At 48.4% G+C, this 17,748-nt stretch overlaps 1 protein-coding gene across 1 annotated transcript in view; it reads left to right on the top strand.

The window, feature by feature from the left end:
* Positions 1 to 17,748, top strand: part of Kctd1 (potassium channel tetramerization domain containing 1) — a 190,507-nt gene that overhangs the window by 1,021 nt on the left and 171,738 nt on the right. The window lies entirely within an intron of this gene.

A 17,748-nucleotide genomic window follows, 5' to 3' on the forward strand; every position in this document is an offset into this window, starting at 1 on the left:
CGGAAGCGGGGCTCCGGGCGCAGAGGTGGGCGGGGGGGGGGGATGCGGCTCGGCTCCTTCCTGACCTCCTCTCCCCACCCCAGTCCCGCCGCCCCTCTCGATGGAAATGTGCACTGTGCTTCCTCTCCTGCCCCCAAGAGGGACCTGGCTGGAAAAGAAAGAATCCGCGCCTCCTGGGGGAAGAACGGGGTGCTGGGGGGGGGCGTCGTGGTCATTCGCGTTCAAAGTGAGCTGGAGCCCCCAAAACACCCAGAAAGAGGAAACCAGACCCGCGTGCGGGGACCCCTTACCTGGACACGAGCTCGGCCCGGCCGCCCCGCGTATGCAACTCCCAGCTACCGCGGGTCGCCAGTGTCTGCCTTTGTGCTTTCGAACACTTACACTGTCGTGGAAATGATTTTCCGGCATAAAAACGTTTTCACCGTGACTGTGCTTCGGGGGCCGCCTGGGCGGGAGCCAACTAAGTTAGCAAAGTTGCACTGAGCCATCCGCTGTCTTTGTACGTGGAGAACGGCACGCAGGAACTGTCCAGTGTGCTCGGGGCCCTGGCTTTCTCGCTAAGAGGTGCCCCGCAGCAGGCAGAAATAATTTGGTACAAATGCTGCACTGCCTTTTAGAGCATAGACCTATCTGCTTTCGAGCAAACCTTTGTGTGCGTGCGTGCGTGTGTGTGTGTGTGTGTGTGTGTGTGTGTGTGTACACTCAGTACTAGAAGAGACATAACAGTTTAACATACTCATTCTTTAAGAAACGTTTGCCTTCTGTTTTCAATCAACTAAGCTGGCAGCTACAGATACAAGTTTATTTGAGAATACCCTCTGGGTACCAAGCATGCTTGGATTGTTTTAGCAAATTAAAAATGAGCAAAATGCTTTTACCTTCTCAGCAGTAGACTCCTTAAGAGACCTCCTGTTTTGTGTGCATGTGTGTGCGTTTTAGAGAAACATTTTCTGAGTCTATCTCAAATGTGTTTTTAATGTGGAAAAGGAGAAAATAAAAGATTCTTAAAGGCTGAGGCTGATGCCATAGAATGATTCATTAAATCTGATTCTACATCAAGGAATTCACCTGCATTATCTAGGAAGCGGTGGAAACTAATAGCTAGGCTACTTGGTGAATTTAAAGTAGGAGTGGGTCCATTTGTCTCCCGAATAATGGGCAAGACGCTGATTTCCTCCTCGTGTTTATATTTGGGTGGCATTTGGCTTAGGAGGAGGGGCTGGTGTTTAGGAGGCTGCACACTGACTGCGAGAGCATTCGCCCTGGAATCCCGCTGCTGCCTACATGGAAAGAGTGGTTAGCGATTGTCAGATTGGGCTGTAAGTTAACTGTTTGCTAATCTGGTTGCAAAGGTGACCAAGGAACTTTAGAACTTTGCCTCGCAAGAGAAGTTCATTGAGTCAGACTTCTGCTTACAGGAAGATAGTACCTAACTAGGCAAAAATGCCGTCCGTTTGCTGGGAAGAAATGTTTAAGTAACTGGAACATGAACGCTCGTGGTGAAGCTTTCCCATCCCCACTATGCACCGTGACTGCGGTGATTCTGCTGTATTAATTATGCCCGGAGCACAATACAAAGCTCTCTAACACACACTAGAGGTCTCTCTTCCAGCTCTAGGATTTTCCTGTTTGTGATTCTTTACCAGGGCTTGCATAGTAGGGCTGCTCAACAAGGGCTGGGTTCATTCTTATTTAAGTAATTGTGACTTACTGACCACTCAACTTAATCCAATGTGAGATATTTATTTGGGGGTGAGTACTCAATAATTATTGTACAGATTTATACCCTGCCCAACTCCTGGGAAAGTAACCGCAATTAGACTTCTACTAGATAATGAAAACATTAATTCAATATGCAGTGAATGATGCATTATGGACTTTCTGGCAGCAAGTTATTCATCAAAGAAATTTATTTTAAATGTGAGAGTAATTAGGGAGAGATGTATTAATCGGAGAACTTTCTGAAATTAAACTTCCATTTGGCTCTGTGTTTAGCAATAACAGTTGCTCACACAAGTGCTTTATGTCTTGGTGTTCTAAAAGCAGAGTGATTGTTTTGTAATTCTGAAAAATGATGTTTTCAACTAAGATCTCTTTTTTCCATTTGCATTGCTTTTGAGTCACTCAAAAGATGTTTGTGAACCATTTGTCCACTGAGGCTTTAATTCTTTACTGGCTGCATTTCTGAGCCTTGTTTTGTACTGCAATTTAGAATTTCCCAAGCAAATGGAGCGTTTATTTTTTTCCATCTCTAGGATGAAACCTCTTGGGAATAAAAGTGAGAGTTTTGGATGCAAGAATGTATGCTCATTTTCATACCTTACTCATGCAAAAGTGAGAAACAACTCGTTTTTCCTGGCTTCTCATTCATGAAAAAAAATGTACTAGATGTAATTAATGTTTTGCATGTGGATGAGTTTTGTTTGAGATAACTGCAAAAAACTAGAACAGCTTACCTCTTATGAAGCTCTTCCATTCATTCGACAAATATTTATCTGTCCCTGCTGTATAGGAAACATTGTGTTAGTTGCTGTGACATGATGCTGAGAAAAAGCATTCAGAGCTCCTATGTCCCTGGGTTTATGATTAGAGAGACAGATATGAATTGAATAAATGAACAGCAGACAAAGATTAGTGCTTTGAAGGATAAGGAATGTAGGACTCAGCATGAACAAAACAGCAGCAAAATGGCCAAGAGTGGGCTCAGGTTCCAGAGAAAGTGCTACCCCTGAGATCTAAGTTGCAGAGGTGCAGGGCAATAGATGAAGAGAACAGAGACAGTTCTAGGCAAAGAGGTGAGGGAACAGCATTTGCCAAGCTGGGGGAGTCAGAGCAAAGGCTGACACTGGAGTTGAGAGAGGCAGAAGGAAGGGCCAAGGGTAAGTAGAATAACACGGAGGGGAGGATCTGGAGAGGGCAGTGACAGAGAGATTTGTACATTGAAAGGACAAATCTGGAGGCACAAAGGGATAGGATTACAGGAACCCAGGGTGGCTAAAGTGTAGCCCTGGGAAGGATCTTAGCATCAACCAAGCAAGAGAAGATACAACCCCGGGTTAGGTTAATGACAGGAGACTCAGAGACAGAAGCGGTTGAGAGCTATTTAGAAGGTAAGATTTGTACAACCTAGGAAAGGATTTGCTGAGAAGAGAGGAGTATCGAGTGGATGCCTTCATTTCTAGTAGCCATAATGAGTAGCAATGATAAGCCTCGTTCACATGCAGTTTCTCTGAATTCACGGAGGAAACCAAAGCATCTGGCTGTTCTGAAATTGCTCCATTTGGTCCATCCGTACTCATGAATGCATCAGGTACTCCTCTGCCTGGCCTTCTCACCCTTCAATCCAGATCCTTCTCTTCCATGAGCTGCACTGAGGTTTCATTCATCTGCTCTAGCTAAGTTCAGATTCCCCACTGAAATAGCCCTATTTTAACCTACTGAACAAAATCAAGTGCCTACCATATAACACAAATTAATTATGTTAAAATATTATAAAAGTGTTAAATTACTATAAAAATGTACTGTTCAAGTATGCTTTTTAAAAGCTCATTTCCATCAACTAACTGACATAATTATTTCAAATTGCTCACTGAAAAAAAAAATCTCTTAAGGATTTAAAAGTTCTTATACCATCAGTCTCCCAGTTAGATCTTAGAGCCTAATGCCCATCAGGTGTCTCTAACTTTCTCTGCTGATCCTTGGCAAGCCCAGTCTCAAAGCAAGGCTGTCATACTTTTCTTAGATGAACACTGTTTTTTGTATTTCTAATACCTTCTCCATTCTTTGCATTTCTTCTTATTTCTCCAAAACTTGTTTTCTTACGCCTGGCTTCACCACTGCACATAACAATCAGGAAATAATTTTCCCCAGTGTGTTACTCGCCACCAAAATAACATTAGCTGATGAGGAGTTGATTGATTAAAAATAGTCTAAAGCTGGGCATTTTTTCTTTCAACATCAAAATTTATTAGGGAGAAAATTCCAGTAAAAGAAATCCTCCGTGAAGGTTTTATAATAGCTCTTTCCTGTCTGGTTGTATTCCTTCCAGGGAATACCAGGTTGGAGCTCCTTCCAGGAAATTCAGGCTCCAGTTATTTCCAAGAAACAATCCGAATACCACTCTGAGTGGTGGTTTGATGCACGAATGTCATTCCATAAGAGTCTTTTCTTGGTGGTTCTCATGTGGGTAGCCTAGGTGACAAGCACTGGTTGGAAAAATGCCCCTCATTCTAGCCAAGTCACCCAGGGGATCCATTATTCTATGAACAATAATATCTCTCCAACCTGCCCTGTGTGTTTTGTTGAGAGGAAGAAGGCTTGATCACTTAGCTCTGCATAAGAGTACGTTTGTTGGACCCATGGCACATAGGTGGTATCTGGCATCCCACAGGGCAGGATCTTGGGAGGCACCACTCCAGTCCTGGTTGGTGCTGCTTGACTGCTCAGTCCCCTCCATCCACATCCCTCCCGTTGCACGCACCTGCTCTGAGCCTCTCAGCACTGGTTACACACAGAGTAAGATTTAGAGGAGCAAGTGACTGTGGCCAGTCCCCAATATCTCACCAAATCCCCCTCCTCTCCAGAGAACACTGAGAGCAAATATTATCGTTTGCCCATCTGACAGGAGAAAGAGCTGAGGATTGGAAAGGTTATGGGATTTGTGCAAGGTCCAAGACTGGGCTCCTGGCAGAGCAGGGATTCTGGCCCAGCAGGCAACCACCGGACCCCACTAATGGCTGTTCTACTGTGTCAAGTACACTTGGAGCTCTCTCTGCCCAGTCCATAACTCGTAGGTCCTCGGCAGAGTACTTTTCTTCTCTGCCACCAGTTTCTGTCACTCTCTCCCCTCCTCATCTTCCCTTCCCTCTCTGCATCCTAAGGACCACTCTACCAACACCAGCACCCTACTCTTAGACCAAGAGAGAAAAGAGAAATTAAGAATGGTTGGAGATTGTTGGGATCGGCCCATCGGAGCTGTCTTTAAGCTCTTGCTGAGCAGACTTATCACTCACAAATACTGTTCTGCCAACCAAGATTAGGATTCGTTTTCTATGCAGTGGAAACCGACAGTTCAGCCTTTGCTGCCCACACCAAGGCTTCTGTTAAGAAGAAGACTTGCGAGCTGAAGAGAATGTTAACTAGATAGATTTCAAATACCGGCTAGAGGAAGGGATCATCTTCCTGATCAATCTTTCCCAAGCATGCCCTGCTAGCACCACTTACCATTTTCATAGTACTTTCCCTTGGCTGCAAGTTTGTAGCCAGTTGAACATAGAATGCGTGCAGAACAAAAGCCCAAGAGTCTCTGGATGAAAATAAAAAGGCTGCATTGGTCCACAGTGTTCAGTTTTCTCCCCAACTAGTCCACTCCACCATCTCATCCTCTGCTCTCCCTCCATCTAGTTCCAGTTTGCCAACATTAGTGAATATTTCTAAGCCTCTGTTTTCAAGAAGTGTAAAATAAACAGTTTTCTGAACTGTAAGTGAGAAAATAACATGAGCTAATTATAAGCGGGCAATGACAGCCCTGGTTGTGTTCTGAGGATTCAGTGAGATATCATAGGGTGAGTGTGCCTAGCACATACATAGAGAATATCCACGCAGTGCCTGGTACACAGTGCAAGTTCCCAATAAATAATTGTTCGACTCATGAGCACAGAGTTTTACAGAACACAAGAGTAAAGCCAGGTGGTAATTTCACTTCCCTGTAAGTACTTTGTGCCATTCACAAGAGGGTCCAAGTTATACCAGATGATCCAGCCGATGGTTGCAGGCTTTTTCTAGACAATTAATTAGATCCATCAATTGGGGGCAGACCACATTTGATCTGCGGATGCTAAATGGGAGGTTGTTTCAGATGGTCTTCAGCTTTACCTTTTGATATCTCGAGGGAAGATCTTCCTGGACATGGTTGTTCTGGGAATTCTGAGTCGGCAGACACTTAGGACTGAGCTATGAAATTATGTGAATACACCCCAGGCTCTGTCCCACAGTGGAATCACTGAGCCTCTTCCGGTACACACAGCCGCTTCCGAGTAGCTGCTCTGATACCCATTCCAGCCAGCAGATGGCAGTGACACACACACACACACACACTCACAAGTAAACTCTTGGTCTTTCCAAGCCTCGGGTCTTTTCCTCAGTTTCTGGCATTGTCCCATCCTGGACAGAAAGGCAGGCCAAGCAAGTATTTAATACTTGCCTTGGCTTCTTCAGCTGAACAACCGAGGCTCAACAGAGGTACCTGGGAGGGTTAGCACCTCGAAGAGAGCCATTTCCCCCTGGCTGTGGGCCAGGAGGAGATATCAGGAACTGTGGTCTTGCTAGAATCCACTTACTGGTTTCCTAGAGATAGGAACAATAAAAACGAAGTCTACTGTCCTGTGCTGTAATCATATCAACAGAAGAAAGAGCCATCAACATCCACCCAGCTTCAACCAGACTGTCACATGGCTTGGTTGAGAGGACTTGATGCAGACTGAAAGGAATACAAGTCAAAGAGGAATACAATTAAAACTCTGTTTTAAGCAGTCTTGTGCCACCATGAAATGGGACAGTCTTGTGTGTTCTACTGCTCTTCTGTGGGGGCACTAAAAACAGCCTTCTAGTTGCTTGGAAGTGTGAGCCCACTGTTAACTGTGTGTCCCTCAACGTTGGTTTCATGGTCTGTACAAAGAGAGTAAGGAAGAGGTCAGAAGTTGTTGTAGGACTTTAACATGTAGCACCCGTCCAGTGATTCTTTGGGCCAGGCTGATTTTCAGAGTCTTTGAACTATATTAGTTCATTGAATCCTCATCTATACATTGTCTCTTCTGATCCTTTTAGCCGCCTTATGAAATGAGGAAAAATACTTACTCTACAAGAAAGACAGAAATAAAGCCATGCAAAAGAAGTATATATACTTTTGCTCAAATTTATACCAGGACACAGGAAAACAACCAAATAGCAGGATTGTAATATTTCAATATGATGGAAACATATGGTCGATATTTACATTTTTCAAAAATATATTATCCCAAAACACTTTCGCTCGCTTTGAACACACACAGGCCAGCATTCTTGCCAGTCTCTGAGGGAAATGTGGAAGTCCTTTCTGTGGGGACTTTTACAAGGTATGACCAAAGCTACAGTGGATTCTGCTGCTGAGAGCCATCTGACAGAAACGTAGGCTCGTGAAAACATCACAGTGTGTCCTCATCCGCCTTGCCCACCAAATCTGGCACTGTTCTACCTGGGGCTCTTCTCTGAAGTCGACATGACCACGAAAGGTAACTGCTGTGAATGCCTGATTCAGGGCATCAAGGCGGCCTCCACAGCACAACTAAAGACACCTGAAAAGAGAGCAGCTGTCTCCGTCACTTTGTCATTGCTGGGACAAAATACTCAACATCCACAACTTTATAGAAGGAGGAGTTCGTTCTGGCTCACGGCTTTAGAAGTTTCAGTCCAGTCCCTGGTTTGCTGTCTCAGCTCAGAAACAGCGTGGTGGAACTGTCTGGGTGGAGGAAAGTTGTTCAAACCGAGGAGGCCCAGAAGTGCGGGGGGGAGCTGGGCAGGGGGACGCAGCCTTCAAATCTCACCCAGGGACCCTCCCTCGTCAGTCAGGCCCCACCACTAACAGCACATTCAGCGATGAACTTGTTAGTGGGCTGATCCGCAGGTGACAAAGGTGCCCCACAATTCAGTCACCTTCTAAACATATGAAGCTTTTAGGGGGCACCCCAGATCCAAACCACAGCAACTTCCGGAACTTCTTCAGAAAGTGACAACCTCAGTGGGGTAAGTGCATTTGGTGCCAGGGGAAGCATTTGGGGGGAGGATTAATGGCAGTGTGTCTTTTACTGTAACACATTTTTAAGAATTAAAACATTCATCACATTTTTGACACATTTCACGTTATTTGCTAAATGGTGGGTCCCCTGTTAGTTGCAAGAGAGAAGAGAGATCAACAATGAGAAAATATGGGGCTCACATTCCAAGTCTGTGATAAAGTCTGCGAATTCTTTAAGGTCTTACTCATTAAAAATTGTATCAGGGGCGGGGCGTGGTGGCGCACTCCTGTAACCCCAGCACTCGGGAGGCTGAGGCAGGAGGATCGCTGTGAGTTCGAGATCAGCCTAGGCTACATAGTGAGTTCCAGGTCAGTCTCAACTACATAGTGAGATCCTGTCTCAAAAAAAAAAAATTTTTTTAAATAAAATAAAATTTGCATCAGCGACCCTTAGACAGTTGCAGTCGTTTTCAGAGAGGCAAATGGCCTGCAAAGATTCGGACTGCTTCCACTTTCCTTGCTTAATGTCTCTCTCACCTGACAGTGGTCACTCACCATTTCAGAAAGACCTAGACGGCTCCCTACATGGCGGTCACTTTCCTCTCACAGGTGAGGGTCAGCACTTTTCCCCGTGAGATCCTGGAACTCACCATGGGGAAAGATTGAAAGTCATCTGCAGGGCGAGCTAATGCAGCTCCTCCGGGGTCACAAATGCCCATCTCAGGAGGGTGGGAAGGTCTGGGACCTGGCACCCAGTATCTTGCCACCTACTGTCTGTGGCCCACGTGAGATTTGGTAGAATCGACAAGCTCCTAAATGAGGGCCGAAATTTCAGAAAGACGACTTTTCAGTGGCTGAAATATGGTATTTTCAAAGTTGCAAACTGGGTGAAAAGTGAGCTGTCCAAAGGTGGCACAAGTCACACTAGCTGCATAAGAAACGCAGGTGGTTTTCTAGAGAAAAGTGGATTTCCAGGAACCAGTGCCCAGTCCAGCTGTCCCCACTTAGTCTCCACAGCCACAGGAGCTCGTGACCAGCGGAGTCACCGGGGTCCTGCCAACCCTGCCTGCTTCTGGGAGCTGAGCTGGGCTGGGTAGGTGACACAGAATGGAGGCGTGCAGACTTCCACCTTAAGCAATCAGGGGCATCTCTCAGTATTTTTCTCCCAGTTAAACCTTTGTGTTTATGCAAATCATCCCACCATGCTATTCTTTCACTTCTAATCTGTCTAAACGCATTCCAAACCAAGACTATTTCTAGCTAAAGCTCAACTCATTTAAAAGGCTTGATCACTTAGCTCTGCATAATTGTTCAAGTGTCTTTGTCTCTTCTCCCTTCTTAAAGAAAATTTTGAGTTAAAATGCATTTTAGACTTAGGCTTAGATTCAGCTCTTACATTTGAAAACATGTACCCAGATTCGTTTTTGGATTTTTTTTTTCATTGTACAGTTGAAATGTTCATATAGCTGAGTTATTTTTGACAGCTCTTCTGCAAACTATAAATGTCTGGTAAGAACATTTCCATATTATTCTGCTAAGGAGTAAAAAAGTTAAAATTTTAACTCCTAAACATTCTACCTTCTGGTAAGTTTCTGTGTTAACACAGTAACCTTTTATTTTGAAACTGTGTGAATTGCTTCTAAGTGTATTGATGTAAAAAGCTCCGCAAATAATTTTTTACTGTATTTTATTTATTTATATATATTTTTTCTGTACCAGGGATCGAATTCAGGACCTTGTGCTTGCAAGGCAGGCAAGGCGCCACTGAGCTAAATTAAATCCCTGGCCCCTACTTTCTTTCTTTCTTTCTTTCTTTCTTTCTTTCTTTCTTGTGGTGGGGGTAGCGGGGATTGAACTCGGGTCCTTGGGTTTGCAAGGCAGGCCACCGAACCGCTGAGCTAAATCCCCGGCCCAGTAGGAGTAGTATAATATGGGGAATCAGCATTTTGTAAATATGCTGACCACACAGCCCTTTATTCTGCTGGTATCAGTGAATCAGTAGTCCTGGGCCACATGGGCAGATAAGTCTGTCTGCGTCACAGTGACTCCAAGAGCTGAACATCACCTCTCCTGCATGGTGGCCACCCATTGCCTGGACACGGTGGGGCATTTCTGCCCCTGGGCACCCCCCACACAGCAGTCTCCTGCTCCAGAGTATCTTATTGCCCCACGCATTGCCACCAGACCTGCTTTTGACCTTAGGGCCTTCTCTGCCTCCTCCCTAAGCCAAGGAAGAAATCCCTGCCCGCTCTCCCTCCTGGTTCTGCCTCAGTTCTCACCAGCTCCCTTCCTTCCCCCTCTCCTTGACCTCTTTGTCCTTCCTGGCTTGGTAACTCTCAGTCCCAGATACGCTTCTACTCACCTGTCTTTTGTTTCTGGGACCTGAGTGACAGTGGCAGATTGTCATATAGTTCTTCGGATCGGTGCCATGAGGAAGTCATTTGTCCATTTAACCAGTATTTGCAGGTTTTGCTGTGCCAGGCACTACCCTAAGCCTTAAAAATCAAGTAATGAACAAGGCAAAAAGACCTACAATTTTATATTCTTGGGGTGGTAGAAAGAAAATGTAATCAGATAGGATGGAGGGCTGTGCAAAAACTTAAGGCACATGGTCAGATGAGATCTTTATGAAGAGGCAGCTTTAAGCCAAAGTCCGGACGGCAGTCTTAGTGGCCTGTCTCAGCTGGGCCTTCCTACTGCTCCCCAGCCCCGACATAACTTCTTATCTTGTTCTTCATGGAAGCTGCTCTGGATGTTTTTACTGTTCTTAAATTCCAAACCTACTCCCCCTTAGATAAATTTGCCCCTGGTTTCTTTTCTAGTACTGAGGATTGGACCCGAGGACTTTTGCATTGAGCTACATACATCTCCAGCCTTTTTGTTTTGAAACAGGATCTCACTAAAGCTCACTAAGGCTGGTCTTGAATGTGTGATCCTCCTGTCTCAGCCTCCCAGGAGCCTTGCTCCTGATGGATTGAGAAATGTCCACTCTTTCCCCTCTCAACATCAAAATTTCCCTCCATAGGCCGCCTAGTCCTTTCTGCTTCCTGACTGTCCCTCCTTATTGCTCCATCTGTCCTCTTTCCATTGGCCTCTGCCCTTAGCCTTCCACCATTTGCAGCAGAATCCCTCTATCTGTAGCCCCCTCCGATTCATACCCTGAAGCCACAAATCCCAATGCAGCTAGATTCAGAGATAAGGCCTTCAAGGGCACCTTCAAGAGTGAATGAGATCAGGCCTGGGGATTTAGCTCAGTGGTTCCACCACCTGCCTAGCAAGCACAAGAACCCGAGTTCGATCCCCAGTACCAAAAAAAAAAGAGTAAATGAGATCATAGAGTAGGACATAGAGTAGATTGGTGACCTTATAAGAGGACACGGAGAGTTCACTCTGTCTGCTGTGCGCAAAAGGCCATGTCAGAACACAGCAAGGAGACAGCTGCCTGCCGCCAGGAAGGGCCCTCGCCAAATGCCGACTTCGCCAGAGCCCTGATCTCCAGCTTCCCAGCCTCTAGCAGCATGAGAAACACATTTCCGCTGCTTAAGCCACCCAGTCTGAAGGTGTCCTGCAGCAGCAGCCTGAGCCAACCAAGCGTGGATGCTCCAGCAGGAAACGGAAGTGCTCTTCTCCGCCACTTGCTTCCCTTTCCCCAGCCCAGCTGTCCCCTCCCTCTGCCTCCCCTCCCACAGGTGGTCCTTCTCAAGTCATTGCCTTCCAGAGTGTGCACTGCTTCTGCCTTTTCAAAGTGGGACAGTGCTACCCAACACAGGAAGGACCACGTCCTGAAAGGCTTTATTTCTAACGTCCTTCCAGGTCGGGACCTCTGCAGCTCCCCAGTGTCGCCCCCCCACTCAGCCAACCAGAAACAACCAGTCTGATCTCTGCTTGTCACCGAATCCAGGCACATTTCTCAGGGAGGTTCCCTTATTTATTTACTTAATTGAAATCTTCCTCAAGCACTCTAGAAAAATAGGCAGTCATTATGGCTCTATTTTTTCAACAACAATATTGTTGGTTTTCTACCACTTTCTGACCCAAATGGTAATGAGCCCTAAACAGATGTGAAGTGTAAAAACCAAAATTGAGAAAATGGTTTATTCTTTTTGAGGAAACTTTTCCTCTTAAACTCCGTCTTCTCTTTTTAACTAATTAGAACCCCATCAACCATAACTTATATAGAGGAATATTGTTGCGGCATACGCCCCCAGAGGCCCTGGGTGTCCGGAGGGAAGACAAATGGCATTGCCTCCCCAAACAGAGAGATCCTGGCTCTCACCCCCATGCTGGGGAAGCCCAAGGAGCCCATCAAGCATTGCTGTGATTTCAGAGCAAGCCTGGGATTCCACAGGGCACGGAAGAGAGGCAAGCAAGGAAGGGAAGATTAATGAACCAACATCTATGAGGGCCTTCGTATAGTGCAGGCTGTGTAGTAAGTACGTAGAAAATGGCAGTTACTATCATCTATCCCATTCTCAGTACAGCTCTGTCTTACTGATATTCATGCACATGTTTATGGGTCAGGATTGTTCCTGGACCTCAGGAATGAAGTTGCATCGAGATCTGACGACATCTGCACCTTAGTTCCCAAGACGGGTGGTTGAAAGCCACCACATCTTGAGCCCAAAGAAGCAGCAGGAGCACAATAGACCCTCTGTCATCCCCCCAGATGGATGAACATCTGTAAAGACCAATGGTTTGGCAACATGGCCAAGAGTGCAAATGGGGTTTCTGGGCTGGGGGTTCTCATAACTGGGGAAGCTTGGCAGACCATGGCAACAGGGACCAGTGGGGACATGCAAAAGGGAAAGTGAATAGAAAATAAGGCACAGCTCTCGCGCTGCCTGAGCTGCAAAATGCCAGCCCAACAGCGAGGAGTGTATCGTGGGAAGAATTTACAAAGCTGTGACTAAGCTAAAAAGGGCAGAGGAGCTTCTATGCACAGAGAAAGTATATTTTTAAAAGCCCAAACTATACAAGTAAACCATGATATGTGCTGAGGGTTACAAGCCACTAGTTAATTAGCACTGTGTGAGCAGGCAGCACAGGGCTATGAGAGGACAAAGCCCCTGGTACTGAGGCTGGCGGTGAAGGTGACAGGCAAATGACAGTGGGTAGGTGACTGCCACCAACAAAGTCTCCAAAGCAGAAGGCTTTGCTGGAGGAGCGGGAACACGAGGAGGCCTTAGAGATGCACACAGCACAGAGGGCGGGGACATCGGGGGACCCAGAGGTGAGCAGGAAGAACAATTTTAAAAGGCAGGTGGAGAAGCAGAGATTTGGGGCAATCATTCCATTCTTCCTGTTCCCACCCCACCTCCCTACTTCTGCGAGGCAACTTCCTAGGATCCAGGTCCACCGGTACCATCCAACTCATGGCCCTGTCCTCTCTGACTGTGTCCCGCTGTTCTGGGGATTGAAGTCAGGGCCTTTGCCCTAAGCTACCTCCCCAAACCTTTTTTATTTTTATTTTTAAATTTTGAGACAGGATCTTGGTAAGTTACTCAGGCTGGGCTGGAACAGCTTGTGACCCGCCTGCCTCAGCCTCCCACTGGGATTACAGGTGAGAACCACAATGCCCAGCAACTCCCTCTTTTTTATAGTCTGCCCTTCCCGGGGAACTTCAGGACTCTTGACTTCAGTAGGAACCAAGCAACACACACAGGGACAGGAAGGACTCTGTCTGAGGGGAAGAGTGGAGTCCGGATTCTTGGACAACAGAATTTCAGTGAGAGAGTTGCTCCTTCCAGCTTGCACGTGGTGAGCACTGCACAGCTGCGTGGCCTGGATTTCACAGACAGCTGGGGTCCAGGGCGCAGCCTGTCACCCCTGAGGGACGGAAGGAGGGGCATCGCAGAGCCCAGGGCAGAGTAAGCCCTCCTGTCACGGAAGCTGTGATGGGCAGTGGTTAGGACTTCAACGGTGTTATCAGTGTTTCTCTCTGGACCAAAGGATTCTCATTCCCTAATTTTTACTTTTCTGTATTTTCCCGCTTCTGTTTAGTAACTGTGAAACCTATTTACGTTAACCTGATCTTTCCTTAGGAAATCACATGATGTTCTGTCCTTGCTGAAAACCAAGTTCAGTAACCTCCCACAGCTTCTAGGGTTTGACCCAGAGGCCCAAGCCCTGCATCCCAAGCCTTGGCCAGATTTACGGGTGACACCGCCCACTGCCCCAGTTACAGTCCTCCAGACTTCGCTCCCAAATGCTACCGCCTGCTGTCGCCTGCTCTTTTTACCCTGTCCGCTCCTCCCAGGGAGCCTCCCCTGACTTCAGCTTTGCCACATTTGAGTCAATGCACCCTCAAAGACATTGGGGTCCCCCATAGCTGGGGCCTGAACCCCTATTCCCCCGGAGAGCACCCTCAGTCTGCAGGCCAGGCCACAGCCCCTCTGTCCACCCACCCCCCCATGTCTGCAGAGCTCTCCCTCAGGTGTTTGAGGGCAGGTGGAGGGAAGGAGAGGCAGAAAAGACCTCAGGACAAGATGAATCGATGAAGAAGGTTTTCTTTTTTAGTAGAAGGGCAACATGATAAAAGTGACATTTTAGGACTAGAAGTTGTCAATACTGCTTGCCCTTGGTGTCCTCCCTGTGGATAACAAATCTACAGATGCTGTAGCAGCACCCTCTATTACTTTCCTTTTTGGGGGGGCACCAGAGATTGAACTGGAGACCTTGCCCTTGCAAGGCAGGCAGTGGAACCACTAAGCTAAATCCCCTGCCCTTGCAGCACCTTCTATGCAACGGTATAGTATAGTACTTGCAAATAGCTCTTCCTGTACACTTTTATTTCTTATTATTTTTATTTTATTTTATTTGTTGGTACTGGGGATCGAACTCAGGCCCTTGCATTTTCAAGGCAGGCAGCAGAACCACTGAGCCAAATCCCTGGCCCCTCTCTTCCTATACATATCCTCTTAAATCATTTCTAAATTTATTGTACTTAACACAATGTTAGTGCTGTGTGAGTGGCTGTTGTCCTATATTGTTTAGGAGACGACTGCTAGGGAAACAGTGCTTATATGTTCAGTATAGATGCAACTATTTTCCAAATATTTTTGATCTGAGGTTGGCAGAAGACTGGAGGGCTGATTGTAATAAAAATGGATCCTCTGAAGGGGCCGAAGGTCAGTTCCGAGAAGTCGGCAGTGGTGGAGACAAGATGAGTGTGCTTTGTAGGGAGACTACGTGGCCAGTGGAGATGGGGACTCCACGGGCCTCTCCTGGCCTCCTGCCCTGTGCTCACGCGCCATGGGCACCCCAAGTGGCCCTGCAGCCCCCACAGCTTGCAGCAGAACAGAAACACTGAGCTGGACAGTGGAAGCCGTATGGATAACACGCTCCCTCCTGGAATGCTCTCGCGGCTGTGCTTTTAGAAAGACATACAGAGTCACCAGGAAACTTTGGTGAGAGGCAGATTAAGTGTTAGGAGACAAACGGACATATTCAAGTGTCTACGGCATGCGAAGGCTATAACTGGAATGAACTTGGGCAGAATCGCCACTGCACCACGGCAGAGCAGCAGTTTTGCAAATCCGAAAGAAGCTGTGTCACCTACGGGGCTGCAGAGCTTTGGAATTCCACCATCTATGGGGACCAGACCGCTGAAAACAGAAAAGTGGGTGCAAAAGGCTTGGGTGTGTTGGGGGACAATGGGTTGGCAACGAGTGCTTGTGTGACGGGAGAGGCAACCCTCACTCCGGAGTGAGGAGAGAGCCAGCGACCCATGAGCTCCGTAAGTCAGGGCAAAAAGGAAAGAAAGCTGCAACAGCAGCAGCGTGCTTTGTGCCGGGCCCTGAAGCCACATCGCTCTGTACGGTCTTTGCAGCAGCTGCTTAAGGATAGATTGTCGTCCCCACTATTCAAAGGAGGAAACTGAGGCACTAAGGGCCTAGGTAACTTCCACGGGGCCACACAGTAATAAACTGGCAGGGCCGAGATTCCGGCCCAGGTCAGTGGACTCCAAGGTCAGCGCTCTCCCATTAAGCATTTGTCTCAAGGCAGGCTGCCCACGGGATGCACACAGGGAGTCCTTCGCAGTCTTTCGTGTTCAGGAATCTTCTCAGGCATCCAAAAGGATGCTCTTGCCAAGGCAACAGTGCAACCCACCTCTGTGCCTTGCAATATCCTGGGCTCATTAATCCTGGCCGGCGTCCCCTTCACCCGCTTCCAGCTCTCAGAACCAGCAGAGGCGAGGGTGACCGCACTGGGTACAGCAATAGAAGACTTCGCACATTTTGCATTTGTGCCATGTGCCCGGCACCTCCTCCCCACAGCCAACCTCAGCGCCGCCCCCGGCAATCTGGACAGTCCGCCTTCCATGTGAGGGCACAGGCTTCAGGGTCCTCAGAAAGAACAAGCGAGGGCTCTGGCCGCAGACCAGGAGGGAGGCTGGGCAGGAGCAAGATGTAGAAGAGACGTGGGGCTCTCCTGGCACCACACAGACAAAAACCAAAACCCGCTGGAGTGCTTTGAAAACTAGGAGCAGAGCTGGGAGCGGCAGCAGCACAGGGAGCCACTGAGGAGGGGGCTGGGGGCTTGCAGGGTACCCCAGAGGGTGGAGGCAGGCGAGGGAAGGTGAGGGTCAGGAAACCTCGGTTTCCTCCTCACAGTTTAAGCTGCTCTGTTGGCCGGCCAGGGCTGTCCTGGTCACTCGGTCTGAACACTCCTGCCAAAGAAACCCTGCCGTGGCAGCTGGCAGGAACAATCCACTTCCCAGGCTGCACTCCAGAATCGGTGTCTAGACACAGGCCACACGGTCACCTGAGCTCCTCTGGGTGCCAGGTGTCCCCGGGCTCAGGGCGGGGATCCAGAACCCAGAAAGGGTCTGGGCCTCATGTGGCTCAACGGGGGGTGGCTCAGGGCCCTCGGTACAATGAGCAGCCAGCCCCAGCCATGGCCACCGTAGACACCCAGGGGACTTGGAAAATTCCCAGGAGGCCCCTCCAAGGGGAGGACCCCAGAAGCCAGGTCAGAGGACAGCACTGACTGCGCTGCTTCCTGCAGAACATCAGTGTCACTCAGGGGACGACAGAAACAGCAGTCAGCCACATGGTCACTGTGTGACCATTTCAGAGCAAACCGGCCAGAAGGCCACCAGTGGTGATGAACACGGGACAGAGAAGGGGCCCTGCAGCTGTGAACACAGCTGTCCCGGCCCCTTCTGACCCACTCGACCCAGGCTTCTCCTTCCTGCCCTTCTAGCCCTCTTTACTCTTCCAACCCCTGGGCAAACCAGTGACGACACCCCCGTCATCAGAGCGCTCTGGTCTTGGTTGCACCTGGTCCAAACCCAGCCCCTCCGTTCCTTAACCCTGCTTACACTCTGGCCGCACAAGCCCAGCTCCCAGGGTGACCCGTCCTGTATTGGAATCCATTCTCACTCACAGCAGCGAGCCGATTATGGCCTGTGTGTGCTCAGCCATGCGCTCTCTGCAGTCTCTGGCAGGTGACATCTGCAGCACAGAAGCTGAGTTACAGGTGAAGGTGAAAGTGCAGTGCACAATTCCCAGTGCAGTAGGGCACTGTGCTGTATTTGAGGGAGGGTCGTAGTCTTTCGGGCACAGTCATGTCACCATGAGCCCGGCCTCAGAGCTCCTCATCACACGAAGCAAGTGAGGCCTGGGAGCATGGCCTTCCTCTGCGAGGGGCTGGTTGCAAACGCAGACTCCCAGCCCACCCTGCCCTAGCTGGGTCCCAGTGTGGTGTGGGGTATATCTGCGTCAACGCTGGGAGGTGACCCAGCTGCATGCTTAGGGAGTGCTCTGCTCCAGCCACTCCCCGTGGGGTTTGCTGAAGCCCCTTGGGGGATCTGAGTCGGGCTCAAGTCACGGAAGCGCCGCTCTAGCTGGAGGGGTCCACTGGGGGATGCAGAGGAGCAAAACCGAGGAGGACCACCGCAGCTGCCAGCAGCCACCAAGGACGGAGCAGGCTCCGGGGTTCTTCCTTTTGGTCTCCTCCCCTCCCCTCCCCTCCTT

This window comes from Fukomys damarensis, unplaced genomic scaffold (genome assembly GCF_012274545.1).
Source record: "Fukomys damarensis isolate Sample0158 unplaced genomic scaffold, DMR_v1.0_HiC HiC_scaffold_30, whole genome shotgun sequence".
In the NCBI taxonomy this organism is placed as follows: Eukaryota; Metazoa; Chordata; class Mammalia; order Rodentia; family Bathyergidae; genus Fukomys; species Fukomys damarensis.